At 39.5% G+C, this 22,515-nt stretch overlaps 1 protein-coding gene across 2 annotated transcripts in view; it reads left to right on the top strand.

Annotated features, from left to right (window-relative positions):
* Window positions 1-22,515, top strand: part of LOC149260036 (transcription factor MYB3R-1-like) — a 216,940-nt gene that overhangs the window by 152,166 nt on the left and 42,259 nt on the right. The gene's annotated exons all lie outside the window — the stretch shown is intronic.

The raw sequence follows: 22,515 nt of genomic DNA, 5'->3' as shown, positions 1-22,515 counted from the left end.
ATGAAAATAACCTCTTAGTGAAAATAGATGTGATGCATGTCACCTCAAAATCTAGTAGGTCTTGTGAGAGGACTCACATGATAAGGGTTAGACCTTGTTGCAACAATGAGGTAGATTGCCACTATCACCTTAACAATCTTCCTCCTATTGTTTAGTGGAATTGGACCATAAGGGAGGCTTTCTAGTGATCACCTATGAGTATATTCTATGTTATAAGTCTCAAGGTGATAAAAGAATAGGATAGGTGCTGATACTTCAAGATGGACATCGGCTCAAAAGTCTATATTAAGGAATAGCATATCATGCACCTAGACTAGTAAAGGCACATATGGCCTAGTGTTTATTGATATGCAACAACATAGGGGTTCCTAGGCATAGATGAGTAAAGAAAGGGTTTGCCAAAATATGGGTTCAATAAAGGAATAGAGAAAACCCCTCAGTTAAGCCTAAAGTTGAAGCCCTTGCTAGGGTTAGGGTTTCAAGGGCACCAAATATTTAGAGAAAGATGGTGTTAGTCCTCCTAGGGGAAGTTTCACCATGCAGAAGGGTAGATTTTAGATAAAAGGACAACCAAAGCAAAATTTGGGTTTTATTACCATTAACACTCATCCGCAATTGCTCTTAATCAATTCGGCCTCGACTAAATGCCCTAACGACTTTCTTTAAAGGGCTTAGAAAATAGAAAACGAGGAAAAATATGAAGTTTTTGAAAGATTTTGGTCAACAGAAAGGTTGCTAGTGCCTAGTACTACTTGGATGATGGATTCTTTATGGCTACTTCAAGACATAACAAGTTAAATGCCTAGAGTAAGGGGGGAACCTCTTGTTTGCACTTATATGAACCCTAACTATTTTTTTTGTGAGGGGGGAAATAAAATAGGAGAAGCACGCTTGGAAGTGTCCTATGGATTTCAAGGAAGAAACATTTAACATGAAAAAGCTATCCAAGGTTTTCCATAAACAATTCTAGACATGGAGCATAGAAAAAACTTAGCAATAAATCCATTACATGTAAAACAATGAAAAATCTGTAATAAACTTACAATTCTTCCATGAAATGTCCTTCTTTCAATCCCATAGAGACATCTCCTAGATATAAGCTAATCTCCAATAATAAGAACACCATAAAATTACATATCCACAAGTAACAAGTTAAACAAAGTCTAAATCGAGCTCGAGAAGAGGCCGAAATCCAAGTATGATGATGAATAGTGTGAATGGAAGGATACTCAATTTATGTGAAGTCTATCCTTCCATTTTAGAACAAAATATTAGCCTAAAAGCCCTATGAAAAGTATAGTTTTGAGTGTGAATGAAGATAGTGATTTACAAGCCAACCCACTAGCTCATAATAGCAAAAATATGCCACAAAAGCTCACACGCATACCAAAACTCTCCTCAAGCATGACACCATGCCCTTTTTGGGCTATAAATTCCATGATAGTGCATGAAACGGGTAAGGGGGGATGTCCCATCATCATAATCAACTCCATCCTTGAGGGGAAGCCCTCAAGAAGTGCCTCAAATATCTCCAAGTGTCAAAAGCCTGCTCTGTGTGCACTATGTCATCTTCAAAGAGGCTATCAGTATGACGTGGCATACTCTCTCTCCAGTGTTTGGGCTCTTACTGGCAGTACAAACCCTCCCTTGTCATCCTGGAGATGACCTTCATTATCTGGACATCAAACAGTGTCAAGGCCAGCTTGGGGGCATGCTAGGTCTACTGGTACATCATCAAGAACTGGGTACATCATCAAGAATATCCAACATCGAGCAAAGTGAGCTCAATGTTTCAACATCTAGGGGTGTTCTGAGGTGTCAATCAACTGTTGGCATCAAATTGCCCAACGCTCCACGTTGGAGGGGCAACACTACATCTGTATGGTCATCACTTCTCTCTATAATGGTGGTACAACTTGGGCATCATGTGTAGTGTAGTTCTGGAATGTGCCCTCAATGCTTTTGCTGCTCTATGATGGACCACTTGGCAAAACCATCTCAAACTCAAGCGAATGTTACCAATCGTTAGAGACAATGACCATATATGTATCATAGTGGACTATATTTAATTGTTGATGGAATAATAATACCTCAAACTGGGATCATCTTCAAATATATAATTAGACCAAGTGTTCCCTACCTTGTTAAGGATGGCTAGATAGTCAACCTTATTAGGTGCTTACAGGCCCTAAGGGAGGTGACGTGGCCTACCTCAACCCTTTAATTCATAGGTGTTCGTGATTATGTGGAAGGGGAAATGCTTAATGGCAAGGTGCTATGGTCAAAGGACAAGGTGACCACCAATTTTACTTGGATTAGTGCCTAATCCTTGGGCTATGGAGTCTATGATGATTCTAGATTTTGCCAAAATCGTCTTCAAGGAGGCTAAAAAGCGATACCCTAGCAACTACTCTTTAACACTTACCCACCCAAGGTCTATGGATTTTTCATGGAAGAAAACAAATTTCAACCCACTAGGAACATTCACCTACTTGTTATGCAATGAGTAATATCTGCTATTTGCCATTTAACAAATCTCTACAATGATTTTCCATTGAACTATGGCAAAAGAGATCTATCTAGTTGCAATAATTCCATACGCTAGACATTATATCAAGAAAAATATTCAACAAATAGCAGTTACAATATAACAAGATATATATCCAACCATAGAACAAGAGATAGCTCTAAGAAAGAACGAAAATTTCAGCTCCCAAATATGTCGAAATGCATCAATAGATCTCCAAGAAGAAGTGTGAAGTTCGTACAAGAGAAGTAATCGAAGAAGTGATGATGATGCTCTCACAAATGAGAGAGATCTAAATTTATATGATCCTCTACCTAATTTGATTAGCTTAATAGGCCGTACAATCATAAAATAATGTGCAGATAACGTGTCCTTGGTGACAAGCCCACCAAGTAGCTCATAAAGTAATGAAAAAGCCATCCAAAAGCGAGCTAAAATGATGAAATCACGATGTAGAGGGGTCGTTGGAGGGCCTCGCTGAGTCCTCAAGGTGCCATAATGTGAGTGAGGGCTCCATGATTGATAGACAAGGGGTTTGCCCCTTGATCTCTAAGCAAAACATCATGTGGTGCTCCAAAGAGGCTCTTATTGAAGGAAATGTAACTAGGTTCAGTCTTCATAAATGTACTTTTGATATTTGTTTTTATTCAAGAAAAGAAATATTATTTTTATTATAGATGTCATTGAGTTTCTTGCTCATTGAAATAGATCGAACACATGTTAAAGTGCTATAGGTGAGTCAAAGAGTCAAAATAATTATGTTGAAGACCTTAAGGGCATGTTACACTAGTATACTTGTGTGTTAGAATCAAAGAAGAAACTTCCAAGCAAAGTCAAGTCTCCTCCAAGCAATGGCACCATCAAAAGAAGCCATCTGAAGCAAATAAGTCAAGTCGGCCTACAGTCAGCAAGTCGTCCTAAAGGAGGGACAGTCCTCTATATATAGAGGCTGTCCACTCCCTCATAATGTCAAACATTCAACTCTGAAATCAGCAAAGAAGGGCAACCGAGAAAAGGTGAAGAGAAGACAAGTGTAAGGAGCCTCTAGTGCAGCAAAGAAGAAGTCCGAAGTCAAGAGGACCATTTCTAGGGTGGAAAGCAGTCACATGCACGAGAAACAGAGACATCCTTACAGTTATAACCACAACAACATAATATTCCTATATTTATCTATGTTTGGGCTAGAAAGTTAGGCCTACAAGGCCTCCTACCCAAGCGAAGAAAACTCTCTCAAGTGAAGGTGAAAGGACCCTAGTTCACAAGGATACCTTCCACACGTGCGAAGATCTAGGGCTGCTATACAATCACTCGAAGTCTACATCTACATCTCAAGAAGGATCTCGTTTGGTTGAAAGAAGGAAGGTGTCTACATAAGTGAAGGATATCACTAAGTATAGAAGAGAAGCATCTCATCTAGAGTTCACATAAACAAGGTCTATCAACAGTTGAAAGGAGGAGGAAGTGCCGGGTAACGAAGTGCTGGGTAACGAAGTGCCGGAAGGAGAAGGATAAAGTGACAGGAAGAAAAAGTGTAGAAAGGAGGAAGGATTTGACTTGTGCTTAGAGGATATTCTTGTCAAGGGTCTAAGGTTTGGCATTGATCAATAAGAAGCTTCAATAAGAGAAATTTACCGAAGGGTTTTGCTCTCAAGAAAAGAGAGGTTTTGGCACTGGTAGAGAGCCAACATCTTGTGTTCTTGTACACACACATGTATTAATAAGAAGAAGAAGATTATGCTAACAAGACAATTGTAAAAATACTTCACAAATTGTTATCAAGTCAAGAAGAATCACTCTACACCTAATTGCCCTAGATTCTTCAACAACTCTGGGGCACAAGTAGTGGTCTCATGGGTCTCTTGATGAAAAATAAGCCTGTAGACTGCTCCAAATGAGGGCACGAAAGATGGTGCTTTCTGTCCCATGTCTCAAAGATGACACAAACCTCCTATAGGCCTCATATCAACTGCCAAACCTCATATATACTACTAAGCTAGTGGGGGGCACTGTTGGGCCAAGTGCATCATCTCGTATATAATGTGGGGCAATGAAAAAACTGCTAAAGGTTTTGAGAGTGCCCATCATATGTGATAATGCCATATCACATGATGGACTCCCATAGCTCTCAACGCATCCCGTGCAAGTGTCAATATGATGCTCTAGTGGGCTTGGGCCCTAGTTAAGTTAACCAAGCCATGATGAAACCACTTGTCAATCTTGTATAAGATCCAATGTGTCTCCTCACTATCAAGTACAGTTATTCATTAGTGCAACTAAGTGAAACAAACTTGTCAATGCAGAGCATAAATGAGATTTCATAATGAGTTTCCATTCCAAATTTTGGGCTTTGAGCATGTAATAGTGTTACTTCCCTAGGTAGGAGTGGTTAATAAACAAACCTATTAGGTGTTCCCAACCCCTAAAGAGAAAGACATGTCCAAGGTACATCCTTCAAGTGGTAGGTTTCATGTGGATAGTGATGATGTGGATTGGGTTACATAGGTCTCAAGGCCAAATGCCATGTGCTCAAGTGTGGTAATGATGAGAAGATGTGATAATGCCATATCACATGATGGAATCCCATAACTCTCAATGCATCCCGTACAAGTGTCAATATGATCCTCTAGTGGGCTTGTGCCCTTGTTAAGTTGCGCAACACATGATGAAAACACCTATCAATCTTGTTTAAGGTCCAATGTGTCAGCTCACCCTCAAGTACAATGATTCATTAATGTAGCTTGTTAAGTTGCGCAACGCATGATGAAACCACCTATCAATCTTGTATAAGGTCCAATGTGTCTGCTTACCCTCAAGTACAATGATTCATTAATGTAGCTAAGTGAAACAAGTTTGTCAATACAGGGCACAAATGAGATTTCATAATAGGTTTCCCTTCCAAATTTTGGGCTTTGAGCATGTAATGGTGTTACCTTCCTAAGTAGGAGTGGCTAATAAATAAAGTGATTATGTGTTCCCAACACGTAAAGGGAAGGACTTGTCCAAGGTACATCCTTCAAGTGGTAGGTGCCATGTGGATAATGATGAGGTGGATTGGGTTATATGGATCTCAAGGCCAAATTCCATGGGCTCAAGGGTGGTAATGATGAGGGATTTCCACATATTAGGGTTTATGAATGTAGGAGGGAGAAATCGTGGTACATGAGTTACCCTAATGTTTGTTTTTCCACCCTTCATTTTCTTTTTGCCTTTTATTGATTTTTCTTTTATTCACTGCTTAGGCTCTAGGGGTTTAGAGCATGCTGTGTATGATATAAACAATGATTATCGCCATAAAGTAGGGCAGTTCATCACCCACCGGGGCTTGGGTAATGCATGGTTTCCTTAATGATGCGGGGGTCACTCATAGGGGCCCTACGTACCAGGGTGATGACCATAATGATACGGGGTAGAGCTCATGTTTGGCTTTTGCTCATGTGATTTTATTGTCGTGGCCATCTTTTGAATTTTGTGGTATAATTTCCTTTTTTATGTGGCCATGATATGCTTTTATCTTTTGTTTTTTAGCTGCATAAACCTCCGAATCATCGTTCCAAGCTTGACCCAGACATATGGACAAGAAGAGGGGGAGTACCAGATCCTTGTGGACCTAGAGAGGATAGATGATGAAATAGGGCATGTAATGTGCGAAGGGGAGTGAAAAATATTAAACAAGAAAACGAGACCACACTACCAAAATTAGGGTTTCCCAAGTAGTGCCCATCCTAAAGCTATCAGTCAAGATGGCAGATCCCACGGGACTAGGGTTGAGGATTAACTCCCCATTTAAGGTGAAGGAACATGATTACAGTTAGAACCCTTTCTCCTTCCAAGTCTTCCAATAATCCATACCCAAGTTTGCCTAGGGAAAAGCAAGCATAAGCACCCAATTGCACAATGAAAGGCACTCCTTTAGGATTGGATGACCCACCTTCAAACATATGCTCTCGACAGATGGGCGAGGGGACATATGACTGGCTCAGGGAGAAAAGACCATCGGGCACCATATTGGTTACATTGGTAGTTGTTGGCTGTTGACTGAAGACAAATCTAGGAGAAAATTTTCTCCTATAGGGTCACCCACTGATGGTGGGTAACATCTCGCTCCAACATGGACATGAGCTCTTTGTAGAGTGCATGAACCATGTACACGAACAGGGAGGTCATGAGAACACCAACAATCCTCTGGGATCGCAGACCTGTTTTCCTGCACATCACAAACAATTGTTGGAAGCATCTGTCCTGGGCATACTTTTATCGCCCATGTTTTGATCAAATAACAAAACCATACAAAAAATAAAATATATTCTAAAATGCAAATCTAATCTAAATTCATCTAATATAGCATGAGAACATGATATGATGGTGTTAGTTATGTAAAATCAATATGCGATGCATCCTACCCTAACATGCATGGCTACACTATGAAAGTGCTAAGTGTAATCATACAACTGATGTAACCAACATATCAGTAAATCAATATTAAAAAATATTCCCCTATGATTACTAATGTGATAAATCCAGGAGCAAGGATAAGAATAATCATATGCAGCTGCCAACACCATAAGGGCAGGAGGTGGGAAAATAAGAGACCCATACATCATAGAAAGGAGTTATGGACAAAGGGAAAGACACCAATTTTCAAAATCAGATCTTTTCTTGTAAACAGAGAATGGAGGATTGAATGACCAATCTCATGAACTCCTCATCCCTATCCCTTTTAGTAATGTTTTGCTCCATGTTTGCCTCAACGTAATGATGGGAAGGAAAAGAGGGCGACTGACATGAAGGATCACGAGAAATGAGATGATCTTCCTCAAGATCACACTCAGGAGGGGGAAATGACCCATCAACACTGGTGATCGTTCAAAAAGGGGGAAGGAAAGGGTTCACAGATGTCTGAAACATATCCCTAGGATAATAAGGAAGGTAGGGAAAGACATGCCCCCTATATATGTAATCGTCAGTGTCATAAAAGGGTCCTTATCAAAACGATGGTCATCAGTGTCACACTTCCCATCTCTAATATGCAAGTAATCGTTAATGTCAATACGTGATGGGTCAATGGGGGAACCTTCTTCAAGGTCTTCAATTAGGGCTTTATCAGTAGTCTCATCCTTGAAAAAGACAAGGCCATTTGCAATTTTTCTCTCTAAGGGGATCTCCTTATCAATATTCTCATCATGTTCCTTTTCAGAATCATCCTGTGTTGCATGGGTTTGTGATCCTGAGGGTGGGGTTCGTGAACCCGTCCTGAGTTCTCGTCCCCACGAACTGGGTGTTGGAAAATGTACTTCCCAGACGAACCCAAACGAACCTGATACTTCCTAGAAGAACCCAGTACTTAGTATCTTCGGGTTGTGTTCTTTTGTGTAAATGGGTTTGCTGAAACCCCAAAACGGGTGGGTGAGGGGTTCTTGATGGCTTTCTTTCCTTTGTCTAGAAATCCTTTTCTTCTCAGGTTCCATGTAATGGCTTGTCACTGTGTTGAATAAGTTCATGGAAGAGTTCAAATTCCAGTATCAAACAAATGATAGAGAAATGATTTGGGTATTGGATATCCATATGATATATTAGATGGAAGATAATCTCCTCCTAGCCAATAGTAGCTTACAAATAACTTAATAAGTTTAATGTATCCTTAATTAACCAATTCACTATAATGACATTTTTACAGTTGAAGTTGGGTTTTAAAGATTGCTAGGTTAATGCAACCAGATCGATGTACCGTATTTATATCTGCATATGGTAGAATCATACTGGAAGGGTTATGTTATTTTCAATGCAAACCCTTTTCTCAACCTTCATAGTTTACTGGGATGTAGTTAGTAGGTCCACTAAATATATAAGCTAAAGTGTTGTTCATGAAAGGATTGGTAGAATGATGACATTATGTTATCTGGAAACATTCTCTGAGGGACTGATAATATTGAATTTCCTGGAGGGTCACATCCATCATTCCAAGCCGCTTTCCAATGACCAAGAACTTTCCTTTCGACAAAGTTTTGGTAAGAATATCTGCTATCTTGTCGTGAGTCGAAATGTGTTGAGTCTTATGGCTCCTCTCTGCACCAAGTCACGGATACAAAGATATCCGATCTCAATATTCTTGACTTGTCATGTGTTAATTTGGCAACTTTGTGACAAATTCCAACCATGGGACTAGTTTCCTCTTTTCGAGAGGACCAATTTTGACTATTGAAGCGCTCAATTTGGACAACAGAAAGCGTACTTATGAAGAAAATCCCACATATACACATTTGGACAGGTCGACCCCAACAAGAAATTTGTCATCCTTGGAAGCCTATAATTACAAGTGACTTCAAGCTCATTTGGACATCACCAAGCATCTTCTTCTTCTCTTCATTGATTAGTTCACACAGTTCTGAGGTTGGGTCGAGGAAAGTGGTTCGTATAGGTCCGAAAATACAGGGTTTTAAGCTAGCATGTGCTCTAGGGTTTTGGGTCACAACTGCAGGCTGCACATAGGCAATTTTCGGCTACAACCGCAAGCTACACAAAGGCAATTTTCGGCTACAACTGTAGCACACAAGCAATTTTCAGCTACAACCGCAGGCTAGCAGGCTCAACAATGTGGTTGGAAGGTCTCAACCGCAAGATTCCCTCTTCCTCCATGCGATTGGGCTCTAGGGCTGAAATTTGACATTTGACTGTAGTTGATTGCAGTTGATCGCAGACAAGTAAAGTTGTCTCTTATCTATATTAATGCTGGGAACATAATTCTTAATGTTGTTGGGTTAATTTTGCTGGATGATTTTGTATTGGGCTCATTGTACTATCCGCTTGACATTTTATGACATTCTAATAGAAGAAGAATTTTCAAAGGGTTTTCCCCCTTATGGGGTTTTCCCCTAGTCTTTGACCAAATCTGGTGTCTCCTGTTGATGTGCTGATTGTCTCCTTTGTCATTGCATTCACTGTTCTATCTTCAATTACTGTTGATGATTGGGAATATTAATTGTTATTGAAAAGATTGCTAATTGAAGAATTGAATTGGGCTAAAGTAATTGAAACAACATGAAGCAGTGTGAAATTTAACATGGTATCAGAGCTAGGGTGAAGGACAAGCCCAAAAGGAGACAATCATTGAAGCAATCAGCTTTGGAAAGTTGAAGGAGCCTATCTAATCAAGTCAAGATGTCTTTCTCTTTCTTCAAGGAGCATGAGAAGTTGGGTGAATCATCTAACTTTGCTACATGGAAGATTAGGTTGGAGATTATAGCTGATAACAATGATGTTTCGGACTACATTCAAGGAAAGTACTTGAGCCTCTGGAAAATGCTTCTGTTGCTGCCAAGAATAAGTACAAGCAAGGTGAGTTAAAAGCAAAGCAAATTATAGTTGATGGTTTACAAGATAACTTGCATATGTTGGAAATTTGAGGAAGTCTAAGGACATGTATGATAATATAGACGACATGTATGAAGTCAACAATTTGAATGAAATCATCTCCGTGAAAGATCAATTCAAAGACATGAAGATGAACAAAGGAGTGTCTGTGCAATCCTACATTATGAGGATATCTCGTCTTAGAGATCAACTGCAAAGAGTTGGAGAAATTGTGCCTGACAGGGAATTGGTGATTATAACTCTTAGAGGTCTCCCTCCCATTTGGGTAACCTTCATTACTACAGTAAGCGACAAAAATACCTTCCCTTCATTTGATGAGATTGCTGGAAAGCTCACTCAAGAAGAATCTTTGATGATATCAAGAGGAAGGATTCAAAAGCATGAAGAACGAGAGCTCACTCCATTTGTCACTCAAAACAAGAAGAAAGGAAAAGGAGGTCCATCAAATTTAAGAAATCCTCCTCAAAATACAAAGAGAAGGAATAATAGAGCATTATCTCACATCGAATGTTATAATTGTCACAAGAAAGGTCATTGTGTTCGAGATTGCCCCGAGAAGAACCACGGTCCATGCTCCAACACTAGAAGCAAAAACAACAAGTTTGATGATCGAAGAAGAAGAGATGACCGAATGAATGATCGCAATGGAAGAGATAAAATAAGAATAGATGCTCCAAGTCATGAAGAAGAAGATCATCGTCCTCAAAAGAAGTCAAGATACTCCAGGTATGAAAGTAATGTTGGCAATAAATATGAATATATTCTTGTTTCTGCTCTCACTAGTTCTTCCCCTCCGGATTCGTGGGATGGTTGGTTGATAGTGGGGCCACTTATCATTTCTTTGGGTATAAGGAAGTTCTCTCTAATTTGGTAGAGAGGGAGTCAAATTTGAAAGTTATTCTTGGAGACCACTGCACTAATCTCGTCAAAAGCTTTGGGTCTGTCAAATTTCATTTGGATTCCAGGGAATCTGTTTTGCTCGATGATGTAATGTATGTGCTAGGATTGAAGAAGAATTTGGTATCAATATTTGCTTTGGAAGACAAAGGGATGAGGGTTGCCTTCATCAAGGGAAAGGTTCTTACTTGGCCCATTGGATCACCTATGAGAGATGCATTCGCATTAGGATCAAGATTTGAAGGACTCTATAGAGTCACTGGTAGACCACTTCTAGCATTGGTCCATGATACTAATCATCTAAGCGATTTATGGCACTGAAGATTGGCCCATTTACATTATGATGCTTTCCTGAAATTGAAGAAATTGGTCTCTGGTATTCCCGATGTTCAAACCCAAAATGATGGAGTATGTACATGTTGTGCCAGTGGAAAGAAGACAAGCGGACCATTCCCTTCTAGCAAGAACAAGACTAATGACATCACTTTCATTGATGACTTCACAAGAAATGCATGGATATATTACTTGAAACACAAGGATGAAGCCTTTGAAATGTTCAAGGAGTTCAAAGCTTTGGTCGAAAATCAAACAGGAAATACAATTGAAATATTCAAGTCTGACAATGGTGGAGAGTACATTTCGAATGAGTTCATTAATTTTTGCTAGAAGGTATCAAGAAAGAGACAATTGTGCCCTATAATTTTGAACAAAATAAAGTAGCTGAAAGAAAGAACATTTCTTTTGTAGAAGTCGCTTATGCCATGCTCCATGATCAAAATTTGTTGAAGTTCCTTTGGGGAGAAGCAATGAATGTTGTCGTATATGTTCAAAATAGGGTGCCACATCAAGCATTGGACAACAAGACCCTCAAAGAAGTGTTCACATGTGTCAAGCCCAACGTTGGCCATCTTCATATCTTTGTTTGGCTTGTATATTTCCATGTGGTGAAGGACAAAGGAAAGAAGTTGGAAGCCATGGGAAGAAAAGGTACGTTTGTTGGATATTGTAAAAATTCTAAAGCTTTTAGAATATATATTCTTTGTCAAAGGAAGGTTGAAATTAGCAGGGTAGCAGGGATGTAACATTTGATGATGATGCTGCCCTTGGGACCTTCCTCGGCCTCCTCAAAAGAAGAATGATGATATGGATATTTTAGATGGTCCTTCCGTGCCTGAATCCGAGACAAACATTGTTGATGATTCCATGGAGCCCATGGATCCCTTAGATCCTCCTCCATGTGATCCTCTTGCTAAGAAGAGGCCATTTTGGCTTCGTGACACATTTACCAGATGATGAGAGATGAGTTCCCTTTCGAAGATCATTTAGAGGAAGTAAGAAGCCATGCAGGTACGTGCGATAAGTTGCAACCATGAGCATTATGATTCAAGTTGAACCTCCCACCTTTGAAGAAGCTGTGAAAGAACAAGTTTGGAAGGATGCTATGGCCGAAGAATATGAATCAATTATGAAGAATGATGTATGGGATGTTTTGTTGAGACCGAAGGGGAAATCCGTGGTGACTTCAAAGTGGCTATTCAAGATCAAACATGGAGTTGATGGCAACATTGAGAAATATAAAGCAAGGTTCGTAGCTTGAGGATTCTCCCAGAAAGAGGGAGAAGATTATGATGATATATTTGCGCCTCTAGCTCGATATACAACCATTCATTCGATAGTTGCTCTTACTGCGAGACAAGGATGAAGCCTTTGAAATGTTCAAGGAGTTCAAAGCTTTGGTTGAAAATCAAATAGGAAATAAAATCGAAATATTTAGGTCTGACAATGGGGGAGAGTACATTTTGAATAAGTTCATTAATTTTTGCAAGAAGGTATCAAGAAAGAGACAATTGTGCCCTATAATTCTGAACAAGATGGAGTAGCTAAAAGAAAGAACATGTCTATTGTAGAAGTCGCTCGTGCCATGCTCCACGATCAAAAGTTGTTGAAGTTCCTTTGGGGAGGAGCAACAAATGCTGTTGTATATGTTCAAAATAGGGTGCCACATCAAGCATTAGACAACAAGACCCTCGAAGAAGTGGTCACATGTGTCAAGCCCGATGTTGGCCATCTTCGTATCTCTGGTTGGCTTGTATATTTCCATGTGCCAAAGGACAAAAGAAACAAGCTGGAAGCATGGGAAGAAAAGGTACGTTTGTTGGATACTGTGAAAATTCGAAAGCTTTTAGAATATATATTCTTTGTCAAAGGAAGGTTGAAATTAGTAGGGATGTAATGTTTGATGAAGATGTTGCCCTTGGGACCTTCCTCTACCTCCTCCTAAGAAGAAGAATGATGATATGGATATTTTAGATGGTCCTTTCGTGCCTGAATCCGAGACAAACATTGTTGATGATTCCATGGAGCCCATGGATCCCTTAGATCCTCCTCCATGTGATCCTCCTGCGAGGAAGAGGCCATTTTTGGTTTTGTGACACATTATAGGATAATGAGAGATGAGTTCATGTTCGAAGATCATTTAGAGGAAGCAAGAAGCCATGCAAGTACCAAGGATATGTTGCAACCATGAGCATTATGATTCAAGCTAAACCTCCCACCGTTGAAGAAGTCGTGAAAGAAAAGTTTGGAAGGATGCTATGGCCGTAGAATATGAATCAATTATGAAGTACTGCCGAGGCAAAGAACATTGTAGCTAGCATGGCTAGCTGCGAAGCAATTTTGTTGAGGAATCTCCTTGGAGATCTATTTGAGCAGGTCTTAGACCCTACAATGATATATTGGGACAACAAGGGTGGGATTTTTCTAGCAGAGAATCACGTACTTCATGAAAAGTCCAAGCACATAGAGATTCAATATCCTTACATTCGAGACATGTTGCAAAGAGGAGCCCTTAGACTCCATCATATATCGAAAAACGAGCAGATTGTAGATATTCTCACCAAGGCTTTGCTGAAAGGGAAGTTCTTGGTCTTAAGAGGCCAACTTGGATTGATGGATGTGACCCCTCCTGATAAGATGCATCACTGATCGAGAACACTAAGGTGACTTTTCCCCCCTATTTGAACTCCCAGGGTGAGGAATATAGATGGAGGGCTCCTAGGGTTGAGGGATCTCTGGACAATAGGGTCGTAGATGTTGCTCCCCTATTTGCTACCCATAGGGTTGGAGATGTTGCCCCCCAATCTTGGTCTTTGTAGAGTATAGCCTAGTTGGCATCATACCCACAAGCAGGGCTTGTTGGGATTACAACTCCCCGTTTGGCCAACGGGTTGAGAGAGTACTTGGGGGTGTACAACCAAAGCTGATTATGATGCCGTTGTTCTACCACATGACTCTTGGGTGTCATTGTTGGGAAGATCGATGGATAACATGATGCATTGAGATGTGCTCCCCTCTATCACCTATTGCTCAATATGGGGTTGAAGATGTGTAGCTCCCCCATGAGATTCAAGGTTGAGATGTGCTCCCTAATGTAGTTTTAGGTTGAGATGTGCTCCCTGATATTATTTTGGATTGAGATGTGCTCTCCGATGTTATAGAGGGTGGTAGCTAATGCTCCCCATTGATTCTTCTTCTTTAGATTCGAGAATGTTTCAGCAGATAGATTTGAGCAGAGGTAGGACATGATATGACGATAAAATACATATGATTATTACATGATGAAGTTGGAATTTCTCCCTAGCTGAGAGGGAGTGTTAATTTGGCAGCTCAGTGACAAATTCCAACCATGGGACTAGATTCCTCTTTTCAAGAGTACCAATTTTGACTATTGAAGTGCTCAATTTGGACAAGGGAAATTGTACTTATGAAGAAAAACCCACATATGCACATTTGGACAGGTCGGCCCTAACAGGAAATTGGTCACCCTTGGAAGCCTATATATACAAGTGACCTCAAGATCATTTGGACATAACCAAGCATCTTTTTCTTCTCTTCATTGATTGGTTCACATAGGTCCGAGGCTGGGTTGAGGAAAGTGGTTCGTATAGGGCCGAAAAGACAATGTTTGTAGCTCACGCGTGTTCTAGGGTTTTGGTTCACAGACGCATGCATCACGCAAGCAATTTTCAGCTACAACCGCAAGCTTGCATGCTCAATAGTGTGGTTGGAAGGTCTCAACTGCATGCTTCCCTCTTCCTCCATGTGATTGGGCTCTAGGGTTGAAATTTGACATTTGACCGCAATTGACCTTTGACAGGAAAAGTTGTTTTTGATCTATATTTATTCTAGGAACATATTTCTGAATGTTGTTGGGTTAATTTTGCTGGATAATTTTGTATTGGGCTCATTGTACTCTCTGTTGAACATTTTATGACAATCTAACATAAGAAGAATTTTCAAAGGGTTTCCCCCTTGTGGGGCTTTTCCTTGGTATTTGACCAAATTTGTTGTCTCCTGTTGATGTGCTGATTGTCTTCTTTGTCATTGCATTTACTTTTCTATCTTCAATTAGTGTTGATGATTGGAAATATTAATTGTTATTGAAGAGATTGCTAATTGAAGAATTGAATTGGGCTAAAGTAATTGAAACAACATAGAGCAGTGTAAAATTTAACATCATGGAAAATAGGAATCTCTGCCAAATGGATCCCACTCTTGTTGTCGTAATATATCGCTGTTGTATCTAGAACATGGTCAAACAACTCTCCAAAGAGCTTGCTCAACCATACAACCTCGCAATTAGCCATGCTAGCAACGATATACTCTGCCTTAGCCATGGTAAGAGAAATAGACCTCTGCTTCATGCTCATCCAAGACATCATGCTAGAACCCAAACTAAAGTAGCACCTTGATGTGCTCTTCACATCAATAACATTTTCTGCCTAGTCAACATCGGTGTAACCATATAGCCTCACATCTTCGACAATATATCTTAGACCAAGATTAATCGTCCCGTGTAAATATCTCAACATATGCTTAGCAACAACCCAATTTGCATGTAGAAGGTCAGTCATAAATTGACTTAGAGTGTTAAGTGCAAAACATATGTCTGGTCGGGTGTTCACAAGGAACATCAGTGCCCTAATCAACTATCGATACTCAGAGGGATTTGCTAAGTCAGGTCCTGCAGCTTCACCACAAAGCTTCTTGAAGTTCATCTCCATCGGTGTGGCCATGCACATGCATTCTACCATCCTAACTCTTTCCAGCAGTTTCACAACATATTTCCCCTGTGAAAGAAAAATCTCACCAGGCCTCTGCCACACCGCTAAGCCTAGGAATTAGTGCATCGATCCAAGGTCTTTCCTTTCAAATTCAGGGGCTAGCTCCCTCTTACAGTCGAGAATTAGAGGCTCACCACCTATCAAGAATAAGTCATTAACATATAAAGCAAAAATCAGGGACATACTTTGTACAACTTTGAAGTAGAGGTTGTTGAGAAATCTAGGGCATCAATAGATAGGTGATTTCTCTAATATGATAATTTCTTGTGAGTGTCATTTTGATTCTTGATAATGATCGTCTCTTGCTTATGTTATTATAGTCTAATTTTCATCAAGATAATTACCAATTCATGAACAATAAAGAGTCAAAAGACACAATGTATAGGCTATAAGCCAGGGCCAAAACCTTTCACTCTTTGAGAGCAAAACCCAAACAAATTCTTCTAATAGAACCTTCAATTAACGAATACCAAGACCATGACAAAGACCCTTCACACTAGAGCCCTTCCAAGACCAAGTCACAAGCCTCCTTTTCACCCTTAGATCAATGCTGCTCTTCCTCTTCCTCTTCTTGTCTTCCTTTAGAATTCCGACCTCTTCTTGTAGGTCTATAGTCCCTCTTCTTGACAACAGAAACCCTAGACCACTTTTGCTTTTTGAATAGTCTTCTCAAGAGGAAGACTCTTTCCTCTTTCTTACTCGGCTTCCTTGAGCGAAGTTTTCCGCCGAAACAAGATCACTTTTAGGTGACTACAATCTTCGATCTCTCCTTACCAACTTTAGACTTGTAACCTTCACACATGTGAGGGTAAACTAGCCCAAAACAATCCTCCAACGATGTCACTTCCTTCGCTATCCTTCCTTCTTCCTTCGTTGACTTAAAGGCTCCTTCTAAGATGATTTGCACACTTGAGATAGAGACTTGCTTCACGGAATTGATAATCTCCAAATGAGGTCGAGCACTGCTATATATAGTGGTTGGTTCATGACTGTTTAGGCCAACATGATCCCTTGGAGTAGGCTGACTTCATCTTCTAGATTTATCCTTTCATTGTAGGCCGACTTGAGAGAAGACAAGTGACAAGGTCTTGGAGGGTGAATTACAAAAACAAATGACTCTTTACAATGTGTAACATGCCTTGAATACATGACAATGACTCTTTAGACTTTTATGACTAGATGACCAAATCCCTAAAGGCTCACAATGGGAGCCTTAACTAAAAATAAAATCTCTTGCTCATGAAATCCATGATGCAAGCATTACAATAATTTTATTTTTCTTCTTTTCCTCTTTTACATAAAATCACAATTACATGTCATTATGAAGACCAAACCTAGTTATACTTTTGAACACTCCCTCTTAACGAGGGAGGTATTCATAATGGTACTTGGTCATTCTCGATTTGAAGAACCAAATAGGTAACTTATCTGTATAACATCATATCAACTAGCATTGTCCCATAGCAAGGCCTTGACTAACAACTCTATCTCTCCACAAGATCTGAGCTCAATGCTAGCGAGACCAATGATTTATAGACACTCTCGTCATTGTCTCTCTTGGAACATACCCCACCCGGGTTCTTAGGGTGTGTTCCATCAGGACTATTCTTATCTTGGATTCTCAATCCTTGAAGAATATCGGCCCTCTACGACTAATCTGATCTTGGATGCCCTATCTCATCCTCAAAGAACATTGGATGCCAAATGATTATCCAATCCTCCATTCTGTCTTCCCAAGTGAAAACTAGAATGATGTGTCTATCTCTCCCTCTCAATTATGTAGGACATATCTATTCCAATAAAGGAATGTACTCATTCCTACGAAAGTAATGTACCTAAGCTCCCTTTTGGCTTCGGAATTTCCAAGTAAGAAACTTGCTTCCAGGGTCCCTCTTAATTAGGAACCTACAACAGCTCCTCAAGTGGAGATGAACAAACAACCAGTTGCTTGAACAACTCCTTCCCTCGATGTCATGAATTTCTTCTTTTTTATGGAGTCTTCATCTTTTGGGACTTGTTCATAGGGCACAAACCATCCATCACTTTCATCCATGAGTCAGTCATGTCCTTATTTCTTTCATTAGAAAGTGATCCATCAGTCTACATCTGGCCTTGATTCATGTCATGCTGCCTTCTTCATGTTGTCTTCTTCGGAAGGATCTTACATCCTTCTATATGCACAGTTCTTCTCTTGGGAATCTTGCATAAGCCCATCCATATATTGTTCAAGAATAAGAAATGAACACTTAAATAAAAAATACCTTTGTGATGGTCTTTCATCATGACATCTTCTTGTAGGCATCAACATCCTGCATATTGTTGACATATCTCCAAAAGACACGTATTGTCAAGGGTCTTTGTCTTTTCTAGACTACTATCAGAGTCTTCATATCTTTCTGGGAGATATCATAGTCAAATCTTCTTGGTCTTTCAGAATGATGATTGCCTTTACCATTCTTGCATATTCCATGGTCTCTTCCTTCCTTTCTTCACACATTTCATCCCCAAGAGCTTCCATCAGAGTTCCTCAATTGTAGTCAACCACCTCATACTTGATATGAGGACATATTATGTTGATTTCATCTAGTGAATATGTGACCCATGCATTCCTTCATCCTTTTGAGGGAGGAGATCCTTTCTTTTGATCATGCTCTTTAAGATAGAGCATTAGTTCATGATATCTGCAACCATATGACATGACTTCTTGAAGATCAAATGTAAGCATACATACCTCATCTTTCCTTTGGGTCATCTGGACTTCCTGCAACAAGTTCCTTTGAATGAAGGAGCTTCATTCCCTTAATCTGCTTATCGTTTATGTCATCATACCATCATCCCATGAATTCCACAAGTTTGGAATTCTTGATGAAACACTTGCTTCCCCTCATGATCGATGAACCTTACAATGAAGATTCCATCAGAGAATCTTGAGGATCTTGCATATCCTATCCTACAGATGTTACCTTTTGACTGATGTATGATGAGGCTTGTCCTAGATGACTTATTCATTTTTCCATAAGAATCACTTGAGTTTTCAATGAGGTTTCCAAGAGCTATATACTACATAGTTGACTGCCATATCCTTCATGTTTCTATGTCACGAGCTCTTCTAATGCTTCTACCATGATGCCATTTTCTAATACGATGCATCCTATCTTATTTACAATGCTTCCTTTCTAGATAGAGATAATTTACACAACTGAAGAGTACTTTTAGTGAAGGAGATTATCTCAGTCATAGTAGAGATCTCTCACTTCCTCTTTCTTGGGCTTTTTTGTCTCAGGTTCTTCCATTTCTTCGGTAATATGGGCTTCTTCCTTATTTCTCTTGTTATTGTCCCTTTTAAGGTTAAGACAATCTCTTCTATAGTGTCCATATTCTTGACATCCATAACACTGAACCTTAACCATGTTCTTCTTTTTCTTCTGAGGACAAAATTTACAAAACTTTACTTTTCTTTTTGTAATAGCAACATATGCTTGATTTTGCTCATTTGATCCTACATCAGTTTTTTCCTTTAGCTTGGTTTCCTCGATTTTGCACAATGACCATCAATCCTGGAAAGGAGTGGCTTCTTTCTTCCCATAAATACTTGAAGTGAAGTTGCCCCATTCCTCTTGTAGTGCATTTAATACTACAATGGTCATTTCTTTGTCAGGCATTATTTCACCCAGATCTTGAAGTTGATCTCCTATTTTTGAAATCCTCATGAAATATGAGGCTATTCCTTCTTCCTTTGAGATCTTCAATTTGTAGAGTTCTTGCCTTAGAGAGATAACTTCTTCTACAGTTCTTACGGAAAACAACTCTACCAATTTGTCATATATTTCTTTTGAAGTGTTTAATTTTGATACATATGGGATGAGAGAGTCCTTGATGGATTCTATGAGATTCCTTTGGGCCCTCACTTCCCCTTTCATGTATTTGGTAAGTGCTTGAGCATGTTCTTTAGAAGGTTGGGTTATTCTTAATAAGGTTTAGGTTTGTTCTTTTCTTCCATGCAAGAAAATTTGAAGCCCCAACTAATTTTTTGCTCTCCTTGCAAAAAGACATTTTGATAGGTTCAGATGAAGTCATATACTTTAGTAGATGCTGCTTTCTCCACTTGCTTCTTCCTTTAACTTGATAGTGATGATATAGATAGTAGAAGACTACTTCTTGATAGATTCTTTTCTACAAGAGTAATCCTTGATCTCTTTGAGAGAGAGATCTCTTTAATGAAGTTCTTCAGAGGTTAAAGCTTTGATTTAATGAGAGAGAGCTTGCTAAACAAACCCTTTTGAAGGTGATGGCAATGTTCTTTGATCTAGCCTTGTTTAGTCTTTGAAAAAGCTTCCACTTCTTAGATGATGGATGAGTGATGATCTAAGAAATGCTTCTAGGGTTTTGTTCATTCTTTTTGCTTCCTCCTTGATGATGATTCCAAGACTCTTGCCGAAGTAGATTTCTTCGATAAAGGGTTTCGATATAATGTAGATCTTGAACTTTCACTTTGGTATTCTTCGACTTGCTTTGATCCCTTTCTTGAGATTTGATCCTTTTGTGTCTCTTTGATTAGATGCCCCTCCTTGACTTTGTCACCTTAGCTCTGATACCATGTTGAGAAATCTAGGGCATTAATAGATAAGTGATTTCTCTAATATGATAATTTCTTGTGAGTGTCTTTTTGCTTCTTTATTATGATCTTCTCTTGCTTATTTTATTATAGTGTTCTTTTCATTAAAACAACTACCAATTCATGAACAATAAAGAGACAAGAGACAGTATATAGGTTGTCATCCATGGCCAAAACCTCTCACTCTTTGTTAGGAAAAACCAAATAAATTCTTCTTGTAGAACCTTCAATGTACGAATACCAAGACCATGACAAAGACCGTTGACACTAGATCCCTTCCAAGGCCAAGTCACACGCCTCCTCTTCACCTTTAGATCAGCGTTGCTCTTCTTCTTCCTCTTCTATGCTTCCTTAATAATTTCGGTCTCTTCTTGTAGGTATGCAACTCTTTTCTCCACAACAGAAACCCTAGATCAACCTTTTGATCCTTGAATGGTCTCCTTTTGGAGGGAGATTTCTTTCTCATCTACTCGGCTTCCTTGAGTGGGGTCTTTACCCATTCTAGATCTCTTTTTATGTGACTACAATCTTTCGACCTCCTTTTACAACTTCAGATCTGCAATCTTTGCACGTGTGAGGGTAAACTAGCCCAAAAGTAGTCCATAATGATGACACTATCTTTCGCTATCCTTCCTTCTTCGTTCACTGACTTTAAGCCTCTTTCTAGGATGATTTGCACACTTGATTATCTCAGACTTGCTTTACCGGATTCTTGTCCTTCAAATGAGGTCGAACACTGCTATATATATAGTGGTTTGTTCATGACAGTTAGGCCGACATGATCACTGGAGTAGGCCAACATGATCATTGTAGGTGGACTTAAGTGTGGACTAGTGACAAGGTCTTGGAGGGTGAATTACAAAAACAAATTTGACTTTTACAATGTGTAACATGTTAGTTTTTGGTAGCATCAGAAGTGCGCTAGCCTTGAAAATTGGTGGAGAGGCTAAGGCACATGGGTTCTAAGGAACCCATAAACTGTTTGGTGAAATTCCACTCGGATTGTATTTTATTAAAATAATTAATATTTTTAATGGAGTTCTTAAGTCTAAACTTAGGGAAATTAAAATATTAATGGGTATTAATCAAAATATGGGTGAGAATGATCTAGAAGGCGGATCTAGGCATGTTTTAATCTTAGCCGTTGATTAGAGACTTAGTCTCGTCTGTTGAAGACTCAACGAGAAAAGTATAAGATGGAGGCTTGGGGTTCACTTGATGATACAAAAAGAGTTGGTCAGTCAATTCGATTTTCCTAGGGCAAGGTTTGCTAAGGAATTCGAACCAGTGATCAAGAAGATAGGATTAGAGGTAGCACTGGAAGGAAGTGATTTCGAGTTCCATTGAATACATAGAGAGGGATAACATAGTCAACGCTGGTCCAAGGAGGGACAACGCAACAACTGAAGGAGATTGATGAAGAGGGTTAGCTCAGATTATGGAGGAGGTTGACGCATAAGTGCTGGGGATGAGTAGAGTTCAATGCCGAGAATCGCAGTAGTTGATTGGCAGGAGAAATCTCGATTTCTCAGCAGCAGAAGCAACAACAGTCTAGGTTGACGCAGTCAAAGGGAGCCTCCACGCAGAAATCACACAGAGCCTGTTTAGGCTCACGTAGGGGTTGCGTAGTGGGTTGGGAACAGAGCAAAATCTCCAGAATCAGTGTGAGAGAATTCTCAGTTATCTTCTCTGAGTGGATTGCCGTTTTTCTGTAGGGTATCCAAATTGTATTTAGATATTTACTACCAATAATAAGAATCTTCAGATTTGCTGCACTGGTTTTCCCACATTGGGTTTTTCCGGGGACGATTGTCCAAAAATAAGTGTCAATGTGATTGTTCATATGGTGATGTTTCTTTTGCCTTTCAATTTTCAGTTCCTAATTTGTGAAGTCGGCAACTGAATTTATTTGGTATTTACTGAAGCTTTGGTGAATAACATATTATAAATAAGTAGGAGAAATAAATCAATTATTGCAACAAATT

The sequence above is a fragment of the Pinus tabuliformis genome, chromosome 6 (genome assembly GCF_031772625.1).
Source record: "Pinus tabuliformis cultivar Carrire ecotype Pingquan chromosome 6, CPIR1, whole genome shotgun sequence".
Taxonomy (NCBI): domain Eukaryota; kingdom Viridiplantae; phylum Streptophyta; class Pinopsida; order Pinales; family Pinaceae; genus Pinus; species Pinus tabuliformis.
Note: the sequence above shows the minus strand (reverse complement) of the source record. Positions and strands in the feature narration are given on the sequence as shown.